The following is a 14,570-nucleotide window of genomic DNA, read 5'->3' on the forward strand; positions in this document are numbered from 1 at the left end:
TGTGCCCTCCTTCTGTGTCTCATCCCCCTCGTTACTTCCCAGTGTATTTAAACCCCGTGTTTCTCTGAGTCAGTGTCGTGTTGTCCCTCAAGCGGTGTTTTTCCTCGTGTGCCTCTCTGTAAAGTGTGAGTTTATATTTTCTTAGTTTAGTATGCTTTTCTAGTGATGGGTAGTGATGGGCAGATGAAGCTTCATGAAGCACTGAAGCTTTTCATCCAATTGGTTCACCCCAGCACAAAGCTTCTTGAAGCTTCATTTGCTCTAGCAGGACACCTACTGGACGTAAAAATATTAGTTGGCATGAATTTGAAGAGTGTGGCCTTTTGCACACAGCCTGTAAATGTCAACAACAAAAGGAGTGTGTAAAACATGTATATTGTAGTGATGGCAGTATACTGTGTATATTTATACTGGCAGTATGGAAAATGATTATTTGGAAATGCTTAAAATGGAAATGATCATTTACTGTGAGGTGAGGTGTGGTTAGGTGTGGACAGTGGTTGTGCTCTTTAATGTTGAGGTATGGACAGCTACACACTGAGGCCTCAGTCCTGCCCATATTTTATTCAGTAAAAACTAAATATTCACTGCTTTTATAACCTTTAGTGGGGAGAACATAGCTAGGATTTAATGATTTAACAAATCTTTTGAATCCTTTCCTCCACAATGCTAAATGGCTGGGAGTCCTCAATCACCATGCTAACCAGGTCTTCATCTATTTGAGATTGTTCTCCTGAGGAAAGACAATAAAGACAAAGCACAAATATAAATATCACACACGTAACTTATTACAGCTGTATAATATTGTTATATCATTTAGTAACATTACTGCATGCTATATTATCATGGCATTTGATAGCTCACCTGGTCTTGCTCCACAATCGCTGTTCCCCTTATTCTCATGCAAAGCTCTGTAGTGCCTAAGCATGGATGAGGTGTTGTTGTTATATCCCAGCTCCCTGGCACATAGCAAACACTTCACCTTGTACAAAAGTAAAGCCGCGTAACATAAATTGTATTGCACCATCAGTGTTATGAAAATACATCTTCTGTAGAAATTTACATACCTTGTTGGGAGGAATAAAATCAAAATGTTCCCACACAGGGGAGGACATCCTCCTCTTCTTAGCTGCCTCCATTCTCTCCTGACTTTCTCTCCTCACTCTCATAAACCTCCAAACTATCTCCAAACTCTCACTAACCGCAACTCTCCATCAAACACCCACATTTTGATTGAAGTCTGAGGGGTTTGTATCGCTGTCATAGCTCGCGGCAAAGTTCGAACCGCTTTATGAACCAGTCACGTGGTACAGCCGGGCAGCGAGGCTTCGGACGTCATCATTTTCAGCTCCTCCCATAAATGAAGCAAGCCTCGATACGCGCGTTGCGGAAACGCCCCCTCAATTACTCGACACACGCTTCGAAGCCTCGATACAGAACTATGCTTTTCCCCTGTCAGCAAATAAAGCTGAGTTTTTTGAGTTCATCCCTCGAGTCTGCCTGCATCTTGGGTCCAACTCCTGCCTGCCACACAGTGATTCATGACAACTGCATGTGTCTGCAACTCTCTACCACCAACTGAGAGAGGAAAGCATGCTGCCCTTTACCAAATGTAGCGTGTAACTGAAAATATCGTCAACCCTAAACTACAGACTGGTTGTTTAGGGTTGACGATTGGTTGGTTCCACCCTGGAAACATTTTGTAGAACCTTTAAATGTGTGTTTTAAACCCAACAATGTGTACATTAAATCAGATTTATTAAAAATAAAGTATTTTACCATATTGTATTATTGCAACTTAAAACCATGAAATTACCTTAAACTGCATAACTGCTGCTGACAGCAGCCACAGAATGCAATGTGAACACTGTCTCCAGATGGAAACCAGAGGAGTGATGTTGGTGTGGTCTTTGTAGCGAACCCCCCCGAATGAAGGATGACACTTTACTGATGACGTTTTGAAGGTTTAATGGCAGTAAACCATCAATCTCACCATAAGAGCTGGGGATGTATACATAGAAACAGCGTGTAAGCAAAATAATCCACACTCTTACAATCGTAAACCTTATAACATGAAGTTCGTTTCAACGTAACATTTAACAAATGTAGCGACTGTCACAAAAACATCTAAACGTCTCCTTATTTACATCATAACCATACCTTGTGCCTCTATCAAGGGGGCTGCTAATGACAAAAGAAATCACCATAGGCTCCGTTAAGCCATCACTTTTCTAAACTCCCGCGACTGCTGCTGAAAACTGCGCCAAAAACAGTTTTACAGGAAATTGTCCCATCAAAATAAAAGCTTCTACACACGGACAGGAAGTTGGTAGTAGAAAACAGGAATGAGTGCCAAAATAAGGTGCAAGGAAAGGCATTCAGGGTTATTTACACTCCCACCAAAATTACGAATAATTGGTTTACATAAGAACCAAAATGAATCATTTTCCCAAACAAAATAACCCATGTAGGAGTTACCTTAGGAACTTTCTAACAACAATACAAGTTTTTGTACTGGACGCTCAACAACTGATAGTTTAGAAGAGCGTTGACCTTTATTATTGAGTCTCTTTTCTCCAAGTGAGATCTTTACCCTTCGCACAAGTCCATCTTTTCCACTGACAGTCTCTACAACTCTTGCAAGTCTCCATTCCCCTCTGGGTGCCAGTTCATCCATTTCCAACACAACATCACCTATTTTTAGATTCCTCTTTGGTGAGTGCCACTTTTGCCTTGAAATGATGTTGTGAATGTATTCTCGTCTCCAGCGGCTCCAGAACTGCTCTGCAAGGAACTGCACGCGGCGCCACCTCTTCTTGCTGTACAGGTCCTCATTTGAAAAGGCACCAGGTGGGGGCAACGGTGCATTGGATTTCATGTGCAGCAGATGATTGGGCGTGAGCGGTTCTAGGCTGTTGGGGCTGTTCAAGTTATCTATAGTCAGAGGTCTGCTATTGACTATAGCCATGGCTTCATAGAATAACGTCCGTAATGAAGCATCATTGAGTCTGTCATGAGCCAGTGACAGAGTGGTATTCAGCACACTTCTGACAGTCTTTATCTGACATTCCCACACTCCCCCTGTATGACTAGCATGGGGTGCGTTCATCACAAAGTCACATTGTTTTTCAGTCAAGTATGTATTTAGTCTCTGAGTGTCTAGCTAATTTAAAGCTGCTTTAACCCTTTACAGCCGATCGGAGCGGGCACGCTCTGTTTTGCGTAACTATTTTTAAATCCCAGTAGCTCTGCAACCACGTAAGCTAGCGCAATCATTTTTTTTGCATATGAAACTGGAGGAGTTGTACTTACATCTTATGCCATCAGCTTGTCCTAGGTCACGGTTTCCTTCCACATATAGCTTTGCAAAAACTGCATAAAAATCACTTGCAGCAACAAAAACATAATATTCCAGAAACACGCTTCGCCGATCCGATCAGCTGTTTGTAACACTTCCTACGTCCATCAGGCGAACTATCACATGACCGCATGACCTGCCCGAAACCGGAAGTGACGTCATTTTGCGGAAATGTAGTTTTTTACGATCGGGGCCTTATGAGCCTATACTTGTGTTTTAAAAAGTTATGTTTGAGTTTATGACTTTCTGTGTCGTTTCTGGGATGCTTAGGACTCATATTGCACTGCTGGAAATAGTTTATTTTGATGCATATGCTGTTATTTTGCAAATTTGCACTATAATATTTATTTTCGTTTTTCCTGCAGTATATAAAAATTGGTGTATTTCAAAAATAAAACTATGAAGACACTCAAAATAAATTTCCTGTGGTGGGAAACTAGTTTGTGCAACTTTTTTGTATTTACAGTTTTGGGGGATGAGCCTCTTAAATTTCTCTAACTAGAAATGTATGTTAAAAAAACAAAAACGATTTTCAATTTTTTTGTAGTTTATTGCACTTTTTTGCAATTTATGTAATTACTATGCACCTAATGCAGACATATTATTAAAGTTTGGGCTATAATGGTTGTATTGATGTATAGCAACTTGAAATGCTCCCAAAAATGGCTCCACAGCATGTAAAAATATAATATAAGCTCTGGCGGACTTGGTTCTATGGTAGGTCTTAAAGGGTTAAACTCATTCTGAGCACCAACAAAGTTCGTTCCCTGGTCACATTGGATGTGTCGAACTTCACCTCTGATTGAAACGAAACATCTTAATGCATTAATAAATGCATCAGTAGACAAGTCCTCTAAGAACTCGATGTGAATGGCACGAGAACAAAAGCAAGTAAGTAGGAGTCCATACCGTTTGTGTTGTTTTCTTCCCTCTGTTGTCACGAATGGACCAAAACAGTCCATGCCGCAGTGTGTGAAGGGAGGAGAGGGCTCTAAGCGATGTGGAGGTAGGTCACTCATCCTCTGACCCTCTGGAGCTTTGCGGAGTCTGCGGCAGATCACACATTGTCGGATGAATGAGGCAACTGTTTTACTCATTCCAGGAATCCAGTAGCCACTGGATCTGATTTCATTTATGGTGAATCCCTTTCCTTGGTGTTTTACTTTGTCATGACAGTGAGATATTATGAGTTTGGCTGCACAATGTTCTTTTGGGATCACGATCGGGTGTTTGAAGGTGTCACTCGTTGCATGCTGGAGTCTCCCTCCCACCTTGAGGAGACCATCTGTATCCATGAAAATGTCCAATTTAAACAGTTTGTTATGATGTGGGAGCTGTTCTCCTTTCTTCAGCTGTTTTATTTCCTGTTCATACGCTTGACTTTGTACATGTCGAATGATCACAAGTTCAGCATTTTTCTGCTCACTCACTGTAGCTGATGCATTTGACTTGATGTGTCTAGCCCTTCTTATGAGACGTGCTACAGCCTTAATTGCTTTGGACCAGGAGGAGAACTTACTTAGACATTCAGCAAGACTTACAGTGTCTGTGACTTTGGTTAACATTGTCTGTACTTTTCTGACTTCTGGATCTCCTATGGTCAGATCCAGCTCGACAGGTTGTGCTGTGGGCAGTTCATTTTTCCACAAAAAGGAGGGGCCAGTGAACCAGATAGACTTATTTAACTCATTGACAGTTACACCTCTCGAAGCACCGTCAGCTGGATTCAGTTCTGATGGCACGTAAAACCACTGCTGAGGGCTTGTACTTTCCCTGATCCTCTGAACCCTGTTAGCTACAAAGGTGTGGAAACGACGTGCATCATTGTTTATGTAGCCCAGCACCACCTTTGAATCAGTCCAGAAGTACTCCTTTGCACCATAACACAGTTCTTCCCGTAACATGTTGCTGACTGAGACTGAAACTACAGCTGCTGTTAGTTCAAGTCTGGGGATTGTGGTCAGTTTAGTTGGAGAAACTCGAGCCTTTGCTATTACCAGAGAGCAGTGAACTTCACCTTTAGCGTTCTTTGCCCTCAGATAGCTACATTGTCCATAACCACTTGAGCTTGCATCTGAAAAGTGGTGCAACTCTATTTCTTTAGTTTCACCAAAGTTAGCAGGCAGGTAACAGCGAGGTATGTTTAGCTTGTCTAGATTTACAAAGTCACTTTGCCAACTCACCCACCTTGGCTTGAGTGCATTAGGTATGGGGTCGTCTCACCCGACACCATGCTGACACATTTCTTGCAAGATTTTCTTTCCATTCAGCACATATGGCGCTAAAAATCCAAGTGGGTCGTAGATTGACGCAACAGTGGATAGAATACCTCTGCGTGTGGCTGGCTGGACTTTCAGTGTGTTGTCAAATTTGAAACAGTCCTTTTCAATGCTCCACTGGATGCCTAGTGCTCTTTCTTGAGGCATGTCTTTGAATGTCAAGTCTCTTATGTTAATGTTTACAGCACACTCTGATGCAGGTATACTTTGCAAAACAGTGTGATTGTTAGAAACAAACTTGTGGAGACGCAGGTTACCTTTGTGGCAGATTTCTCTGGCTTCTTGTGCCAACTGCATTGCTTCTTTCACTGTGTTTGTGCTCGTAACTCCATCATCGACATAAAAGTCTTTCTCAATGAACTGTGAACCTGCTGGGTGCGAGTGGCAGTGCTCTTTGGCTAAGTACTTCAGTCCATAATTTGCACAGCCTGGAGATGATGACGCACCAAAAAGGTGTACCTTCATTCTGTATGTTTGAGGTTGTGTGCTTGCATCACCGTTTTTCCACCAGAGGAAACGTAGATAGTCCCGGTCCCTCTCACTGACGTGGAACTGGTGGAACATCTTTTCTGTATCGCACATTAAGGCAATAGGATGTTGCCGGAATCTCAAGAGAATGCCAGTCAGATTGTTTATTAAGTCTGGCCCTTGGAGGAGATGATCATTGAGACTTGTTCCATTGTGTTTGGCTGAACAGTCAAATACGACACGCAGTTTTGTGGGCTTTTTGGGGTGGTAAATCCCATGATGGGGGATGTACCATTGTTCACCTTGTGTTCCTTCGTTGTGTACTTCTTCCACGTCTCCTCTTTCAATTATGTCATTCATGTATGCAACATAATCATTTTTGTAGTTCTCATCCTTGTTCAACCTTCTCCTTAAGTGTTCCAGTCTGATCTCTGCAAGCCTTTTGTTGTCTGGTAAGTTTGGCCTTTGCTTGAATGGAAGAGGCATCTCACAGTATCCTTGTTCATTTTTCTTTATCCCTTCCTTAAGTTTTTCCAGAAAAACGAGATCCTCTTGTGAGACCGTTTTGTCACATGCCTTTGTGTCCTTGAAATCTGATTCAAGAACATTGATCATGTCCATTGGTGTTACAGCAGGCATTTCCTTTATCATGACCCTATGGCACAGACTTGTTTCAGTTTCATTTGACTCTGATGAGCCACCAACAATGCTCCACCCTAGGTCTGTCTGTATGGCATTGTCTTTTCCGAGTAGAACCTGTTTTGGAGCTAGAGTTCTGGGACAGTTAAATCCAATGAGTAGTCCAACATCACAACTCAGGAGAGGGGGTATCTGATCAGCGATCTCTGACAGATGGGGGCATTGCCTTGCAGTTTCATTTGTGGGTATGTTGTCATAGTTAAATGGGATGTAGTCCTTTGTGTAGGAGGGTGGAAGGTCAATGTGAACATCTGAATTATAACCTCTCACACGTAACCCCGCTACTCTCTGACTTTTGACTGTCATGTGAACTCCCAGCATCGTGGTTAGTTTTAGCTTAACTGGATGGGATGCTGCTTGTAACTGGTTAGTTATCTCCTCACTGAAAAATGTGTTGTCACTTTGTGTGTCTAATAAAGCGTACACAAGCTGCTCTTTAGATGGACTCTGAGTAGTGGAAACCCACACAGGAACAATCATGGAGGTACTACCTGATTGACCCACCTTAGTAACATTCAGAGCTGTGGCTGCCATGGTATCATTTTCTGTGGTTGAAGCGACGTTTGTAGAGCTCTGAGGCCTTTCATTTGCCATGTGACTCTCATTGTGCAAACAGGTGGGGTGTCGTCCTTTGCAAGTGTCACATTTGTGGCGATGACGACAGTCTCTGGCATTGTGGCCCACCTTTAAGCACCCGTAGCACAGTTTATTTTCCTTCACAAATGTCCGTTTGTGGTCTAGTGACTTCTCTGAGAAGCTTGGGCACTTTGACAACTGATGACTTTCATCTTTGCAGAACATGCAGGCCACCTTTAACCTTGTGTCATTTGACTTAGTTTTTTCTCCTTGTACTGTGGCTTGTGTAGTGAAGACTTGAGTCACAGATCTGTTTGGTTTGGTCTCCCTTACGTATCTTTTCTCCAAGGATGAGCTGCATGAATAGAGTGCATATGAAGAAGTCACAGGATTACATGCAATTTCTGCCTCGAGTGCTACAAACTCTGCAAAATCCTTGAAAGAGGGAAAATCTTTGCCTTTCATGAGAGCAACTGTGACTTGACGATTCCAACGCGTTGCAAGCCATTCTGGAATCTTATGCAATAACTTTTGGTTTTCCTCACAGTCACTTAGTATCTCTAAGCCCTTTACATGTGGTGTTGCCTGCAGACAAGTTGTGAGAAAATCAGAAAAGGCCTGTAGACCTTCTGCATCTTTTGAGTGGATTTTAGGCCACTTTGACAGTTTGTCTCTGAATGCCTTTTGAACAACAAATGGCTGACCGTAGCGTTGGTCAAGTCTTTTCCATGCATCTTTGTATGCCTCTTCAACACTGCGGTAGAACGTGCCCTCAAGACACTTAAGAGCAGGACCAGTGATATACCTTTTTAACAAATGCAGTTTTTCAGCTGGAGATATACCTTTGTGGCCCACCAGTGAGATGAAGGAAGCCTTCCATTCGATGTAGGTGATGGGATCTCCGCTGAACACGATGGGCACAGGCACTGGAATTCTGCTTACTGCTATGCTGTCTTGAATAGCTTTAGCCAGCTGCAATACGTCTGTGGGAGGCGATGGAGTGACAATTTGTGAGTGCAGTTGTTGTAGAGGATTATTGACAGGGATGGATGCATATTGTTCCACATGTGGGTGATATGAACCTGTAGAGAGCTCTGAGGCTGGTTGTGCAAAGCTTTGGTTGATAACAGACATCCCATTGCTCTGTAACATTAACTGACTGTCCATATCAACTTTAAACTCTTTGTCATAAATCTCTAATTTTGCATGTGCTGCTTGCCTTTCCTTTTCTGCTTGTAAACGCTCTAGTTCAGACCTTTGTGCATCCAATTCCCTCCTGTGTTTCTCTTTCATTTCTCTTATTTTTTGTTTTTGTTTTATTTCCTCTTGTGTGATTTTATACTGAGCTTCTTTTGCAGCTAATTCTGCATCAGCATCAATTCTTTTGGCTGCAATGCTTGCTTCAGATTGGTAACTTGACTGTGATGCAGTACCAAATATGGACTTAGCATGTTCATATGCTAAGAGCTGATGGAGGTGCTGCCTTTCTCTATCTGCATCATACTCGTCTATAGCTGCTAAACGCTCAGATATGATTTTCATAATGTCCTTTGTCACTGATTCACAAGAGTCCATTTTGCGCCTTATGACATGGGATGGTTCATTACGCTCTCTATATTCACTGTATGCTCTTGTCATATCATTTACTGTCCTTTCAATATCATCAGCCATTTCTGCTAACCGTGAATCTGATAAATCAATTTTCAGGTCTTCTCTGTATACTCTGACCTGACTTTTCCAATGTTCATAAATGGTTAGCAGTTTCTTCTCTCTTTTATTCTGTTCATCCCTTTGATATAAGAGCATTTTCTCTGTGGGCGCACTGGGCCGTTCTGACCGCCTTGGGAACGTTTCATTAGCTGTTTCATCAGCTTCGCATGTTAATTCCTTTCGTTGTTCCTTTTCGTTTAACTGACCTCCTTCTATATTTTCCATTTTGAGAGCAATTGCTTGTTACCGGACCGCTGCTGTAGCTTGCTGCTCCGTGCCGTGCCGTTACCGTTCCGATCGCAGGAAGCTCTCTCTCTCGCTGCTCCCGGAGGCAAGCTCTTACTGCTCCCGGAGGTAAGCTCTTACTGCTCCCGGAGGTAAGCTCTTACTGTAGCGAACCCCCCCGAATGAAGGATGACACTTTACTGATGACGTTTTGAAGGTTTAATGGCAGTAAACCATCAATCTCACCATAAGAGCTGGGGATGTATACATAGAAACAGCGTGTAAGCAAAATAATCCACACTCTTACAATCGTAAACCTTATAACATGAAGTTCGTTTCAACGTAACATTTAACAAATGTAGCGACTGTCACAAAAACATCTAAACGTCTCCTTATTTACATCATAACCATACCTTGTGCCTCTATCAAGGGGGCTGCTAATGACAAAAGAAATCACCATAGGCTCCGTTAAGCCATCACTTTTCTAAACTCCCGCGACTGCTGCTGAAAACTGCGCCAAAAACAGTTTTACAGGAAATCGTCCCATCAAAATAAAAGCTTCTACACACGGACAGGAAGTTGGTAGTAGAAAACAGGAATGAGTGCCAAAATAAGGTGCAAGGAAAGGCATTCAGGGTTATTTACAGTCTTTCTCCTCCGTCTTGTGGAGGACAAACAAATTTTGTCATCTTATTGTGACATCTGACTGTTCTCTCATTTTCGTTATACTAGCATTTTAAAATGGTTGTACCAAAAAAAAAATGCCAGATGCAGTGGCTGCATTTTTAGTAAACAAGTGAGATATTTACCAACCTGTCTGTGCTGGATTACTTCCTGCATTATTTCTCCTCTGTTGCAATATCTCTGATCACCTCTCCCGGTCACCTCCAGTTTTCCCTGTCGCTGTGTCCCCACACTTGGATCTCTTTTCCTGATATCTAGCTTTAGCGTAAATGCCATAGCATCTTGCCCTAGAACCATAGCTCTGTCTCATGGTCTGTGATAGTGTAAATAATCACAGCATCTTGTTGTATGATAATCTATTTTCACAGAGTGACTTAGTGTTTAGCAGTGCACAGACATAGATGTAACATTGTGTAGATAGATTTAGGAAATAAGTGCTTAAGTTTTTAAAACATGTTTAGTGGCATCTTGTGTCAGTACAGAATGTGACTTCATTGGGTGAGTAGGTGGGTTGGTTGCAGTCAAGACTTACTATAGCTTTAGCTAATTAGCATTAGCATGTTACATATTGGCTAACTAATAGCAGAACCAATAACTCAGGGGAAAATAAAGAAAAACTAATAATCAGTTTAAAGGCGTAATTTTGCCCTGAGATTTATGTTAAAAAGTCAGATTTTTCCTCGTGTGGCCGGATGTACTGAGCGGTGCAATCTGTGATATTTTATGGAATAAATTAATCTCTCTTTTCCTAAGCACACAGGAGTTAGTGCGTGAGGTTGAGAGGTACCGGCTAGATATAGTTGGGCTCTGGAACCAGTCTCCTGGAGAGGGGCTGGACTCTGTCTCAGTCTGGAGTTGCCCCTGGTGAGAGGCGGTGGGCTGGGGTGGGTATTCTAATATCCCCTCGGCTTTCTGCCGGTACGTTGGGGTTCTTCCCGGTGGATGAGAGGGTTTGTTCCCTGCGCCTTAGGGTCGGGAAACGGGTCCTGACTGTCATCTGTGCTGGAAGGTCCTCCACCTGTTGTCCTACTGGGAGACATCAATGCTCATGTGGGTAACGACAGCAAGACCTGGAGGGGCGTGATTAGGAGGAACGGCCTCCCTGAGCTGAACCCGATAGTTTTGCTATTGGACTTCTGTGCAAATCACAGTTTGGCCATAACGAACACCTTGTTCGAACATAAGAGTGTCCATAAGTGCACGTGGCACCAGGACGCTCTAGGCCACAGGTCGATGATGGATTTTGTAATCGTATCACCAGACCTGCGACCATATGTTCTGGATACTCAGGTAAAGAGAGGGGCTGAGCTGTCAACTGATCACCACCTGGTGGTGAGTTGGATCAGGTGGCGGGGGAGGACGCTGGACAGACCCAGTGCACCTAAATGCATAGTGAGGGTGTGCTGGGAATGCCTAGCAGAGGTCCCAGTCCGCGAGATCTTCAACACACACCTCTGGCAGAGCTTCAACAGCATTCCGAGGGAGACTGGGGACATTGAGTCCGAATGGACAATCTCCATTGCCGAAGCTGCTCCATTGAGCTCTGGCCGCAAGGTGGTTGGTGCCTGTCATGGTGGTAATCCCCGAACCAAATGGTGGACACCAGAGGTGAAGGGAGCCACCAAGCTGAAAAAGGAGTCCTATCGGGCTTGGTTAGCCTGTGGGACTTCGGAGGCAGCTGACAGGTATCGACAGGCCAAGCGGAATGTGGCTCGGGCAGTGGCTGAAGCAAAAACTCGAGTTTGGGAGGAGTTCGGAGAGGCCATGGAAAAAGTATAGATCTGGTATAGCGCTGCTGACGTCGACTGAGAAAATTGTCGGGCGGTGGAAGGAATACTTCGAGGACCTCCTTAATCCCACTGACACGTCTTCCGAGGAGGAAGCAGAGTCTTTGGATGAAGGGGATTACCCGCCAATTTCCGGGGGCAAGGTCACTGAGGCAGTTAAACAACTCCTTGGTGGCAGAGCCCCTGGTGTGGATGACATCCGCCCCGAGTTCCTGAAGGCTCTGGACGTTGTAGGGCTGTCCTGGTTGACATGCCTCTACAATGTTGTGTGGAGATCAGGGGCAGTACGCCTGGACTGGCAGACTGGGGTGGTGGTCTCCATCTTTAAGAAGGGGGCTGGAGGGTGTGTTCCAACTACTGGGGATCACACTCCTCAGCCTCCCTGGGAAAGTCTATGCCAGGGTGCTGGAAAGGAGAGTTTGTCTGCTAGTCGAACCTCAGATACAGGTGGAACAATGCGGTTTTCGTTCTGGTCACGGAACACTGGACCAGCTCTTTATCCTCTCGACGATACTTGAGGGTGCATGGGAGTTTGCCCAACCAGTCTACATGTGTTTTGTGGACTTGGAGAAGGCATTCGACCGTGTCCCTCGGGGTGTCCTGTGGGAGGTGCTGCAGGAGTATGGGGTGTGTGGCCCATTGCTACGGGCCATTCGATCCCTATACAGCTGTTGCAAGAGCTTGGTTCACATTGCCGGCAATAAGTCTGACTCATTCCCAGTGGGTGATGGGCTCCGCCAGCGCTACCCTTTGTCACCGATTCTGTTCATAATTTTTATGGACAGGATTTCTAGGCGCAGCCAAGTGGCGGAGGACTTTAACTTCGGTAGCCTCAGAATCTCATCTTTGCTTTTTGCGGATGATGTGGTTCTGTTGGCTTCATCGGGCGATGGCCTCCAGCTCGCACTGGAACGGTTCGCAGCCAAGTGTGAAGCAGCGGGAATGAGGATCAGCACCTCCAAATCTGAGGCCATGGTTCTCAGCCGGAAAAGGGTGGAGTGCCCACTCCGGGTCGGTGATGAGTTCCTGCCCCAAGTGGAGGAGTTCAAGTATCTCGGGGTCTTGTTCACGAGTGATGGGAGAAGGGAGCGGGAGATTGGACAGACGGATTGGTGCTGCGGCCGCAGTGACGCGGACGCTGTACCGGTCTGTCGTGGTGAAGAGCAGAGATGGGCAGTAACGCGTTACTGTAATCTGATTACTTTTTTCAAGTAACAAGTAAAGTAAGGGATTACTATTGCAAAAACGGTAATTAGATTACCGTTACTTTCCCGTAGGAACGCTGCGTTACTGCGTTACTAAAACCGTGAGTTTTTTGCGAGAATGTCTCATGACAGTGACGTAAGCGAGTGCGACATTCGTGACAACAGCTGTGTGCAGATCAACAATGGATCATATGAGTGCGGGAGAGAGTATGAGCGTGCAGCTTTTAAAGCGTGGAAGTACTGACCTTACTTTGAGTTTGATTCCATAAAAAGTGACAAAAACATTAGTGTCCGTTGTGCGTGGGAAGAAAACTTCTTTTTACAGCGAAAAAAACCTCTAAACTTCCGAGTAAGCACTGAGTGCGCTGCGATGTAATGGGAAATTCACAGAGAAACTCTGGGATTCTTCAACTGACCGCGGCACACCTGCACCAGGGTAAACCTCCGCCTACCCAAGTCCTGCTTTACAGGTGAAAATAGAGCAACAGGACCGCTGAGTCTTTGACTTTATTTTCTGCTGTGTTTTACTTGCATCTATTTGAAAGACTGAGTGTAAACACAAAAAAAAATTATTTTATGTGCTGGAATGTGCAGAAAATAGGTTTAAATGTTAAACTAATTTATTCAAGTCAGAGAATGTTGCATATAATTTAATTTTTGCTTGATGCATAAAGTTAAAAGATTAAAACTGATAAAACAAGTTAAAAAAAGAGACTTTTCCATTTGATTACATTTTGTATGATGGATTATGCAGAAAAAGTAGAATTGGGCTGAAAGAAAGCTGAAAGAAAGCTTTATCACCTATTCAGGTTGTAAATCGTGTTTTTAAAAAGTAACTAAGTAACTAAGTAATTAATTATTTTGAAAATAAGTAATCAGTAAAGTAACGGGATTACTTTTTGGGGAAGTAATCAGTAATTAGTTACTGATTGCTTTTTTCAAGTAACTTGACCAACACTGGTGAAGAGGGAGCTGAGTGAAAAAGCGAAGATCTCAATTTACCGGTCGATCTACATCCCTACCCTCACCTATGGCCACGAGCTGTGGGTAGTGACCGAAAGAACAAGATCGCAGATACAAGTGGCGGAAATGAGCTTCCTCCGAAGGGTGGCTGACCTCTCCCTTAGAGATAGGGTGAGAAGCTCAGCCATCCGTGAGGGGCTCAGAGTAGAGCTGCTGCTCCTCTACATCGAAAGTAGCCAGCTGAGGTGGTTCGGGCATCTGACAAGGATGCCTCCTGGGTGAGGGGTTCCGGGCATGTCCCTCTGGGAGGAGGCCCCGGGGCAGACGCAGGACATGCTGGAGAGATTATATCTCTTGGCTGGCCTGGGAACGCCTTGGTGTTCCCCCGGATAAGCTGGAGAGGGTTGGTTGGGGAGAGGGAGGTCTGGGCTTCTCTGCTTAGGCTGCTGCCCCCGGATAAAGCGGAAGAAGATGGATGGATGGATGGATGGATGGATGGAGTTTCACATTTATGTTTTAGGTTTTTGAAGACCTTATTATGAAATGATGCTATATTTATAATTTAGTTTAAACCATCTTTCCTTTTTGATCATCTGTCCCTTACTGTAGTATAACT

This window comes from Aulonocara stuartgranti, assembly GCF_965226115.1.
Source record: "Aulonocara stuartgranti genome assembly, chromosome: 23".
Taxonomy (NCBI): domain Eukaryota; kingdom Metazoa; phylum Chordata; class Actinopteri; order Cichliformes; family Cichlidae; genus Aulonocara; species Aulonocara stuartgranti.